Source organism: Stegastes partitus, unplaced genomic scaffold (assembly GCF_000690725.1).
Source record: "Stegastes partitus isolate 25-593 unplaced genomic scaffold, Stegastes_partitus-1.0.2 Scaffold474, whole genome shotgun sequence".
Lineage (NCBI taxonomy): Eukaryota > Metazoa > Chordata > Actinopteri > Pomacentridae > Stegastes > Stegastes partitus.
In genome coordinates, this window is record NW_007578205.1 from 283,305 (window position 1) to 294,808 (window position 11,504).

The 11,504-nt window shown below is 36.7% G+C and overlaps 1 non-coding gene across 1 annotated transcript; it reads right to left on the reverse strand.

The window, feature by feature from the left end:
- Positions 1 to 1,342: 1,342 nt before the first annotated feature.
- trnal-aag (transfer RNA leucine (anticodon AAG)) lies at positions 1,343 to 1,424 on the reverse strand. Its single transcript has one exon. It is a non-coding gene; the product is annotated as a tRNA-Leu (tRNA).
- Positions 1,425 to 11,504: the final 10,080 nt, after the last annotated feature.

Below are 11,504 nucleotides of genomic sequence, written 5' to 3' on the forward strand. Positions count from 1 at the left end.
CAAAAAATATCAAATGCTTTTTCTGTAATATGTGAAAATGTGAGAATGGGACTTCAGTGATATCAAAACTCTAGCCTTGCTAATGTTAAATTCCTTATAGATTCTGTACATTATCATATAATACAGTAATATATCAGCTAACAAGCCGCAAAAAAATGTAAAAATGTAATATTATCTGTCTAAAAGTCTAACTAGCTGACTTTAGGTTGAGCTACTAACATTATGCTACATTAGCATGCAGCACTAGCGAGCTAGCGAGCTTGAATTCTTCTGCTACTGTAGGCTAATTATCACTGTGTATTAGACATTATTTTTATGTAATTACTTTAAATATCAATGACAATAAGTTAAAGTTATAACCTCTGTTCAGCAGTTGTAAAATAATTGACAAAACTCAAACTGTTTAAAAGACAAATCTAAAGTAATTTCTATGTGTTACATAAGATTTGTGTTGCAGTGAAAGTCAGCGTTAGCATTCAAAATCAGAAAACTGCTCAAAGTGAATGTACATTTTAGAACTAAATAGACTTTCCCCAGTTTACCTGATATATATTTTCATTTACTTGATGTATTTTTTATTTTGATCTTTTACAAACTAAGAAACAAAAAGGTTTTAAGTATATATACACATACATTTGCATTAAACGACTGTACTAGAATAAGTGAGGGTACAACTCATGCTAATCAGAGTTGACAATACAAGCGCTGGAAATGATTTTACATGAACAGAACACTGCTCCGTCCTTTTTTTTTCCAGCCTTCAAATATGAATTATGAGCTCATATAACCACAGAATGTTCTGTCATAAACACGATCAGATCCATATGTAGGCCGTTTTATAGATTTGCTTTCATGTGTTGGCGTCTCTTTTACTCTGTTTTATTCTTTTATTTGTACCAGTTGGTGTTCGTTCTATTAATTTATGTGCATTGAAAATCTGTTGTTTGGATTTTTGCATCTTTTACCAGGTTAACTATTTGTCTGCCTTTTGCTTCTCTGGTTTTTTTGTCTTTCCAGTTGGCCATAAATGTCTTTCTCTTGTAATACTGTGGAGTAAAATGCCCAACAGGTCCCTTTGAAATGCAGCAGAGTAAAACTTTATTCTTTTCCACCAATAATTATGTAGATCAGTGTAAAAAAGTTGCTGAAAAGGGTTTTTATTTGGTTTGCATGATTATTCAACTCACCTTGTGGTGAACAAATAAACTGCACACGAAAACCTTTAGAGTCTTATCACTTTACAAACATTTATATCAGTGGTTTTACCGTCATGACGCACTGGACCTGTCTTTTTTAATTCTTTAGATTAATATTTTCACGACACTTTCTGAGAAAAGCTTTCTGGCAGCGGTGGGATTCGAACCCACGCCCCCGAAGAGACTGGAGCCTTAATCCAGCGCCTTAGACCGCTCGGCCACGCTACCACATGGTGCCGACGAACACACCAGTGCCCTGTAGGTCAATATTCTGACAGCATGTGAACGCACCATTATTTAGCGCCAATTTGGTTTCCCTGTTTAGAGAAGTGACGACAGAAGCTCAGAGGGCAGGACAGGGGTTGAAGAAAAACTTTAGATCTTCACCATAATTCTTTTTTTATTGTATAAAATTGTATAAAACTAACAGCATTAGACAAGAAGATTGAAACTACAGTGTTGCAGCAGAAATTTAAGCATCAAAAAACACCCAGAATTTATATTAAACTGACATGAGGTAGGTCAGAAAAACACTAATTAAACAAATAAATAAATAAAAATATTTAAAATAAAAATTGAACAAAAACAAGTAGAATTAGATAAGACAGAACTCTTGGTGTAAATTAATTAAATTATATTATTTGCAATATAATGCTGAAAATTTTAATTTATATTAAGGGGAATGCTGGTCTTTTTTTGTTATTATTACTCTCCAAATGTGAATTATGAGCCTGTGATTGTAATTAGATCCATATATATTGCATTATATTTTGAGTTGTCATAATTTTGTGTTTTCCTTTATATAAATAAAAACACTTCTATTATAAATTAATGCAGAAAAAGCACCAATTGTTGCTTAAAAAATCATCAGAATGTACAAAAAGAAGTGTTTGATGCTCAAAATTTGATGAAAAGTAACCCCAGATCCATCACTTATTGTGCCCTCTCCCCAATATTCCAGCTAGTGGTCTAATTTATATTAAATTTATTGTTTTTTATTGTAATTTCTTTTATATGTTCCACTCTTTGATTAGAGGCCTGACTATCATTATATTGCAGTGCAAGACGGCAACGCAAGGAAACCACAGGAGGAGAAAAGCAAAGGCAAAAATAAAAATATAATCTATTACAAGACATTTTCAGTACAGATAAAAACATTATTAAAAACTTAATAACCATGTAAAAGTGCAATGCTTTGAAATCTTTGATAAATCTTTGATACAAGATGTAAAAACATGATAAATGCACAAATGCAGTAGACTGTTCCTTTAAAGTGAAGTGAGTTACATCTGAATAACCAATCAGATGAACAGGAGACACCACATTAATTCACACTGACTTCAACTCATGCTCCCAAGAAACTGTACGTTGAAAACCAGCATCAGTACCTTAAATTAAACGGGATTCGTTGGACTGATTGACATAATGTGTGAAGGTAAAACTAACACGGCTGCTGTCTGTTGCCTCCGAGCTGTTGTTCCATCGCTCACTGTCCATTCAGCATCTCCAGGTTTCGTCTCTGACTGCTTGACATCAGCGTGACTCAAACGCACAAATTACAGTAAAAGCAAGCTGCGCATGTAACAGAAATAACTCATTCACACGTCGTGAGCAACTGATTATGTCACCAGGTTTGAGTCATGCAGCTGGGAGGTTAATTGCTGTAAAGGTTTTGGAGAAGTTTTGTTCAGCACTGAGAGGAGTGAATGCTGTTGACAGGCTCTCATTTAAAGACTGGTTTATTTTTATGTAGTTATACAAATATTTAATAAAATGCTGAAATTCCTAAATTTAACTATTATCAAAAATTCTACCTGACAGAGGAGAGAGCCTTTGTCATGATGTAGAAAAACTGAGAGACATCCAGTCTATCACAGGGCCACACTTAGAGACAGACAACCAAGCACACTCACATTCACACCTACAGACAATTTGGAATCACCAATTAACCTCAACATGTTTTTGGACCTTGTGGGAGGAAGCTGGAGAACCCGGAGAGAACCCACGCTGCATGTGGAGAACATGCAAACTCCACGCAGAAAGATCCTGGGACGCGAACTGGCGAAAAAACAAGAAGAAGAAGAAAAAAAAAGCATGATGAAGAACATTGAAATCTGTAGAAAAATTCAATTAATTATAAAGTCTCCTTATTATTGTTTAGTTTGTTTCTTTTAAACATATTATTATTACTATTACTATTATTATTATTATTATTATTATTATTGTTATTATTATTATTATTATGTAACATTTTAAATGAAGGGTAGTGCTGGTTTTATAATAATTATTTTATTTTATTTTAATGGATCTTAAAATCACAGTGTACACTCTTTGCCAAACAATAAGGCAAAAGTATAATTATTGTTATTATTATTATTATTATTATTGTTGTCATTTGAAAAAATCAGTAGAAAATTTAAATTAATTATTATCATTTAATCTGTGGGTTTAGGGTTTCTTTTAAAAAAATATTATTATTTTAATTATTATTATTATCATTATTGTTGTTATTATTTTATTTATTTATTAAGATTTTTTATTTTATTTCATTTTTAAATAAAACTATATGGGAAAAAAAACATTGGACTGTGATACATTTAAATATTGACTTTGTAGAGTACATCCTTTGCCAAACATAAGGCTAAAATCAAAATAGATAACACTTAAATTCCACTTAACGCCACAAAAAACCCTCTAGGAAACCTAAAATCAGCAGATATTGGGTATTTCCAGTAGAAGCAACATGAAATAAAAGGGAACACAGCAGATTTCAGTCTCTTTCCTGATATCATCCTCATATTAAATTGTATTAAAAATATTTTACTCAGTTTTCTCATTTCTTGCTCGTTTAAACCTACAGTATCTGCCAACCTGCAGTTCGCCCCACTGACCACTAGGTGGAGCTGTATGGGCATGAAATCACCCCATTCATCCTGCAGCCCTTTATTTTAAACCCAAACCTACAATTAAGCTCCAGACGGGATAAACGATGAGGAGCTATAGAAAACATAGGCTCTTATTTGAACTTTTACTGCCTCTGTTTCCATTCTGAGCAATCTGTCGAACTCGACGCCAGCAATCACAAACTGTAATTGTCGAGTGAAGCATGAAACAAGAGGTGTCTCCTCTCACCCTGCAGCATGACAGACAGCTGCATCTTCTTTCATTAGGTGATGGAGCGACCTCAAAAATGTAGGAAAACAACTGCATTAAAGTCACACCGAAAGCCCCTGAAGAGGAGCGTTAAAGCTCAGAGGAATTCCCAAAGAGACAGAAGAATGCCGCGAGATCACCAAGAAACACCTTAACTTATATATGATCAATAGTGTAGCCTTGGTAGGATATGTGGTGGATGGTAAATTCCATTGCTGTAGAGTAAGTATTTTCTCACAGTTTACTGAAAAGCGCCAAGAAAAATGTATCACAGCCCATAATAACATCTTCAGGTTGCTTCTGTTGTCTGTCCAGCAGCTCATATGACAAAGAAAAGCTGCAAATTCTCCACTTTGGGCGGCTAGAAGGAGCAAACATGTGACACTTTAGCCTCAAAATGACTGAAATCATTACCTGACAATCAAAGCAGATGCAGAATAATAACACTGGTCTACGCACATTAAGATTTTTGAGCTGATTTTGGACAATTGCAATCCAAATATTACATTGGTTTTGCTCAATGAGGTCAAAATTTAGATTTGTTGCCACATGCACTTTTTATTGTGTGTACATGTGCGGGTATCTATGCTTTTTATCATACAAAATTCTTTTTCTATTTCCTAAATTGAACACATTCTGAAACCTTTACAAGCTGATACTATAAATATTTGCAGGTGAATTAAATTTAGAGAGTTTACCCCCTGGTTGATGAACAACACGTTAGAGTCATGTGATTTTATCAAGGTGAACATCTGAGTGAACACCACCGGATGCTGTCATCATAATTTCAGTTGTAGTTTATGATAGTTGTCTCTGCTTCAGTATTGTTATATATTTAGTGTTCTTTGCCTCAATACATGCATTGAAAACAAATGGCTTCAGCCAGAAGGGCTTGTAGAAATAATGATGTCTTCTGCTATATCTGTGGCGGATACACTCGTGTTCCAAACAGATATCCGGTCACCAGCTTCGTAAAATGTGTTTTCATGATTATTTTGGCATGAAGATTGGTGATCAGGATAAAACGTGTTCAAGCCCTGAGTTTTGAGCAATGCTGATGAAACATTTACTTGTATTTACCTTTACAAATGTTTACGCTCATCAACTTTTGGATCATTTATCTTATGAAAAGAAGAAAAAAAATGTTTCCTCTAAAATCCGACTTCATATGAGAAATACTAAATAAATCAATGTCAAAAAATGTAATCGAGTTCGTGGCAAAATCGATTTTTTAAAAATCGAGTTGGCATAAAAACCTGACCTGATACAGAAAAGCAGATGTCACTTTTGGATTTAGCGTTGCAAAAATGTTCTAAGTCAGTTACAAAAATCGTAGACACCTTCAAAAAATGTGTTTTTCAACTTATAGTTTCAGCTCCAATCTGGACAAAGATTTAAATATGAAGTCCTGCACATGTATGAAAACAGAGAGACTAGGAATGTCTTTTGTTTACAACATATTCAACATGTTGTACGCTGCGAATCCAAAGAGATGCTTTTTGCTATTGTTTAACGACGACAATAAAGATCTATTCTACTCTAAAATGACCCCCAAATATGTGACTCTACATACTAGAGGTATATTTTACTACTAATATATGTAATTTTTCCGTACTTGTGCCTGCAGTTCAGCTGACAAGTGTAATAATTCTTGTCATGTGAGTGTCGCTTGCAGGTGAATCAGTCGTAGCTTCTCAGTTGTGTTGAAGAGGGCAGAATTTATTTATTTTTATTAAATCTGGTTTAAGTAAAAGCATTTCTTTTAAATGAGACACGCAGAATAAAATAATCCCGCTGAAATGTTGGAATTTTAAGCTTAGTTTTGTTTATTTTTTTCTGATGGAACTACATGCCACACACGATCCATTAAATGATTATTAAACGTTGAAAATATGAGGATTTTTTCTGTTTTTATAGTTTCTGCCTTGGATAAAGTGTATAATTACGGTAATTTTTTTATTGATTTTTTTAAAGCTAGCATGCCTTTAACACTCACCAGCAGGTTTTGGGCTTCAGAGGTTTCTTCTTATTTCTTTTAAACTTATTTGTCCTGTTTTAAATCATTTGAGATCTTTCTGTTCATCAGTTTGATTTGCTTCATTTAATTATTTTAACAAAAAAAAAGAGGAAAACAGGCAGAACATCTTCATATATTGTGTCAGAAATCATAGAAAGGTTCTTACAGCGTAATGCAAACAGTCCATTATATCTTTTTAGCAGCGTGCTCCAGAAAATCACAAATTACTTTTATTTGCTGAGCCTTCAGCTGTTAAACACAAATGATATTAATCTGCTCTTCTGCTCTTATCACTGATTGCAGGGCTCTTTCTTTACGAAGCACTAACACCTCCCCAAATCCTCTCCTTGGACGTCTGTAATTGGAGTTTATGGCATCATCAGGGTGTCTAATTGCCCCACAAACAAAAGCAAATATGAAAACTCTCTTCGCCAAACATAAGGAGCACATATTAGCTCCTCCGTGGCCCATAAAGTGTGAACTATTTCCTCATTTGCTGTGCTTTGTCTCCAACTGAAGGGTTACCACCTCAGTGCTATAATAAGGTCTAGATGTCTGATTGTGACCGTGGAGACTGGCTTTGCTGGGATGTGAGATGGCCACCAACATGAGCCCACCCACTTTTTCATAATGCAAATAAAGGCCTTGTGTAGGGGGTTCTTGTCTCTGTGTACACACCACACAGCAGCCCTCCCCAGCTCGCAGATGGCCCCGTCTCCAAACCCCGCCTACAGTCTTTTGTCTTCAGGGAATCTGTCTCTCGGCTGTCGGCGGAGAAACTATTTATTTCGGGTGTCAGTAGGGGGCGCGACGAGGCTCACCGAGTTGCTCCGAGAGGCCTTTGCATGCACAGAGTTATACCCACATCCAAACATCTCGCTCTCTTTTTTAGCCCACATTTTCTGACTGCAAATATATAAGTGCACCGGCTCAGGAGTGGATGATAAAATGCAACCCCCCTCTCAACCCCCTCCCACCACCACCACCACCTCCACCCACACATATACTGGTATACATGCACACACACACACATGCACAACTCTGCAGCTCAGCAATGCTGTGCAGAGCTAATAGATAAAAGAGGAGGGAGGAAGAGGAGGGAGAGAGAGCAAAAAGGGAGGGGAGAAAATAATGAAGAGGATGAGGAGGAGAAAGATGAGGAAGGAGGAGAGGGAATCAACAGATGCAGTGTGGAGAGGAGCGGAGGGGAATGGTGGATGAGGACGAGGCCTCCATCGGCGGCACAGAGAGCCCTGCAGCACAGAGCTGCAGCACATAGACTGGACGTGATGAAATGCTGCACGGCGTTTTCACATCTGACCTGAAATGTCGGTTATCTGCCTCCAGCATCGCACTCGCAATAACTGGAGGTCGTTCCTGGCTGATTATGTTCAGATTATGTGGACTCGTAGCCACAGTGTGAAGCAGTGTTAGCTGCATTTGGCTGAAAAATAAGAAGTGTTTTACTGTATTTTTTACCATTTGATGGTGTAAATACTGTGTAATATAAGAGTAAAGCTCTTGGAGCAGGAAATATTGGATGTTAGCTCAGCGTTTGAACCACTTAGATTCTAAGATATTCATGTTTTTGATGATTTTTGCTCGACTAGGGGTTGGATTTAAGGATAGAGATGCTCCAGAGTAGAAAGTTATTTGCAGAGTTGTTATTAAATTGCTCTGGATATCGACTGCAAAACCCCTAAAACATGATGTGGTGAATGATCAGGGTGCACATATAATGACCATTTTATCAATCCTTTGACCTCTTTCCCCACATTTCTTGTCTCTCTTTACCGTCTTCATGACATAAGGGAAATGAGAAAAAAAACTAGAAATGATTCATGCTGATGACCCACTGGCCTTCCACCAGCTCCACCCTTTAGGGCAGAATTTCTTTCTTACTAAAACTCCAAGTGAAAGAAAACTAAAGCTTGTACTGTCATGCAGCTAATATTCAGGATCCCCAGAGGATGAACTCTGATGTTTCTTGGTGACTGCTTTCTTCCATCACCACCAGATAAAATCCCAGCAGCTGTAATGGTCAGTATTTTACTGTATTTTTACAGTGTTCCTCTCACAATTTATTTAAACAGTTAAATATTTTTAAATCTATTTGTGTCTACATTTACTCAGCAGCAGAATATGAGGTTTCCTGTTTAATGCCGTAACTAGAATACCAACAGTATACTGTATTTACATAGCGCTGCCTCTGTAATCAACAATATGTATAACTGTAATTGCAAATTAGTTATAAATAATAACACTTTGGATGATATTTTAATGTAGTAATAATATTCTTAGCTGCCTAAATCAAGTCTAAACAGTGCTTGGCCAACAGCAAATCTCCAGATTTTAAGTTTTGTACGTCACATGCCTCAGTATGTAACACTAGATTTACACTGCTTAAAAAAAATCTGTAAAACAAAAAAAACTAAACATTAGAAATATGGCAGCAATGGTGAAAAATACACTGAAAAATGATAAAATACTGTATCTGTAATTTAACAAAACAGGAGATTTTTTTCTTTTAAATAACAGCAAATGTTTGTGTATGAGTTATATATGTATTTTTTTGCAGATTTTTAATATGTTAAAAACAGTGTAATTTTACATTGAAATGTTATGAAACATTAAATTGCCATTTTCAAATTTACTAATTTTTGATCTTGTCATGAATTACAGTTTGGGCCTTTTTTTTTTTTTAGGGTTAAAGTATAAATTCATATTTTTTTTCTGTGATTTAACTGTTCATTATCTGCAATTTAACAATAAAGGCAGATGTTTAAAATAACAGTTTAAAAACTATTTACCATTTTTTAATCTTTAATATACTTTTTTGGTAAAAGAGCTAGTTTAGATATTTTTGATGTGTAATTTTTTAAATATTTAACTTGTAAATGATCACTTCCTTCTGTGAGTTTGCTGGTTTTTATCTGTAATTTAGCAAAACAAGGAAAATCTGAAAAATAATAATTAAAAACTATTTATCCTTTTAAAAAAAAACAGCTTTAACATACATCTTACATTTGTCTTCAAATAATGGCAAATATAATCAAACATAAACAAACAAAAACAACAACTTTATTTTATTATTATTATTATTTTCTTTTCTTTCCATTTCTTTATATATATATATACAGATTTCAATAGATGTTGTAAAAGAACAAATTATCTTCAAATAATGGCAAATATCTGTAAAATACCTTTATTGTTGTTGTTATTATTGTTATTATACAGACATACATATACATTTTATTTGTTTATTAACAAATTTAAATAAATGTTGCAAAAGAAGAAATTCACATTTGTAAAAATATAGATTTCTGATGTGGATTTTTATTTTATTAAAAAAACAACAGTTTGATGTTATTTTTTTAGGATTAATGTGTAAATCAATACTTTTTTCTGTGATTTTGCTCGTTATTAACTGTAATTTAGCAAAACAGGGGAAGTCGGCTAATTATTCCAAAACCTGCAGTTAAAATGCTCATTTTTTACAGTGTGCTTTGGTCTATAGCACCAGATCTATGTGAATAGATGGTGAGTGCTGTGGAGAAAAAAAAAAGATGTAATTGGGTTTCCTTTGATGATGAGGCCTTGAGACCTGGGAGATGTACGCTTTGAAAATAGGGCTGTAAATCCATTAGGCAGGACATGCTACATTTTTTCTTTTTTTAATGCACATGATGACATTGCAAATACATAGGAGGAGGAGGAGGAGGAGGAGGAGGAGGAGGAGGAGGAGAGCTTCATCAGTACAACAGGAGGAGCTCTTCTATCGCATCTGATTCTAGACCTCACATCTCCCGAGATAAGAGAGAGACTCAGGGAATTCATGGGAGGGATGGTTGGAGGGATGGGAGTCAGGGTGAGGTGTGAGGGAGGGAGGGAGGGAGGGAGGAGGAGAGTTATGTGAAGATGTGGAAAGTGCAAGGAGACAGCAGAGGAGACAGACATTTTCCTCGACAACAGTGACAGACAGACAGGCGAGAAGAGGGAGAAGAAGAAGGCATGAGACAGGTGGAGAGTTGAGGTGGAAAGAAGTGGAGACAAGAGTGAGCTAAAAAAGAGAGTGGGAGGTACACTCAGCTCTGAGAGATCGAAGACAAGCCGAGCGAGAAGAGGAGGGAAGGAGGAGAGAGGAGACGGAGTGACGGATGGAGAGGAGGACAGAGGAGGAGGAGAGGAGGAGGAGGAGGAGAGAGGTGAGGAGAGACAGAGAGAGAGAGGGGAGAGGTGTTGTTCATTAGTGAGGATGTGTTAGGGACCGAGCAGGAGGTGGATGCTGAGGTTCACGGACACTGACTAATGAGAGGAGAGAGGAGGGAAGGAGGCAAGGAGGAGAGGAGGAGGAGGAGGGTGAAAATGACACTGGAGAGGGGAGGAAGAGGAGGGAGGAAGAGGGGTGGAAGTGAGCGAAGCGAAACTGATGGGGGAGGGGAGGAATTTGCACGTACGCACACACACACACACACACACACACACACACACACACACACACACATGCACACACACAAAGCTGAAATCGCAAGCGACATGAGAGAGAGATAAGTAGCCAGAGAGAGGGGAAAGAGGAAGAGGAGGGATGAGGAGGAGTGAGGAAGAGGAAGAGGAGGAGGAGGAGGAGGAGGGGAGGAAGGAGGAAAGGAAAAAAAAATCAGGCAGGGGGGCACAGACTGAAGAGAAAAGGGGGGGAGGAGGAGCAGAATTAGGGCAGGAGGGAGGAAAGTGTTGGAGGAGGAGGTGGAGGAGGCAGCAAAAGGGAGAGAGAGATGGAGATAAGGTGGGGAAACGAGGGGATGAAGATGAAGATGAAGAGGAGGAGGAGGAGGAGGAGGTGGTGGTGATGCCAAAGAGAAAGAAAAAAGCTGGAGGAGTTTGTAACAGGCTGCTACATGTCAGCAGCTTCTCTCTGTGTGTGTTATTGTGTTTATTGGCAGCATCAGGTGAGAGAAAAATCCTGCCTTCCCTATTCTGCTCATCCACCTGTGCACACACATGCACACACATGCACACACACACACACAGGCTGCAACTCTTTGAACTATTTTGAATAATACAAAAATAAAAAAATATAATAAACTCAGCGCACTGAGGCTATTTATCTGAGTCATTCTTGCACAAAGTCTCACACACTC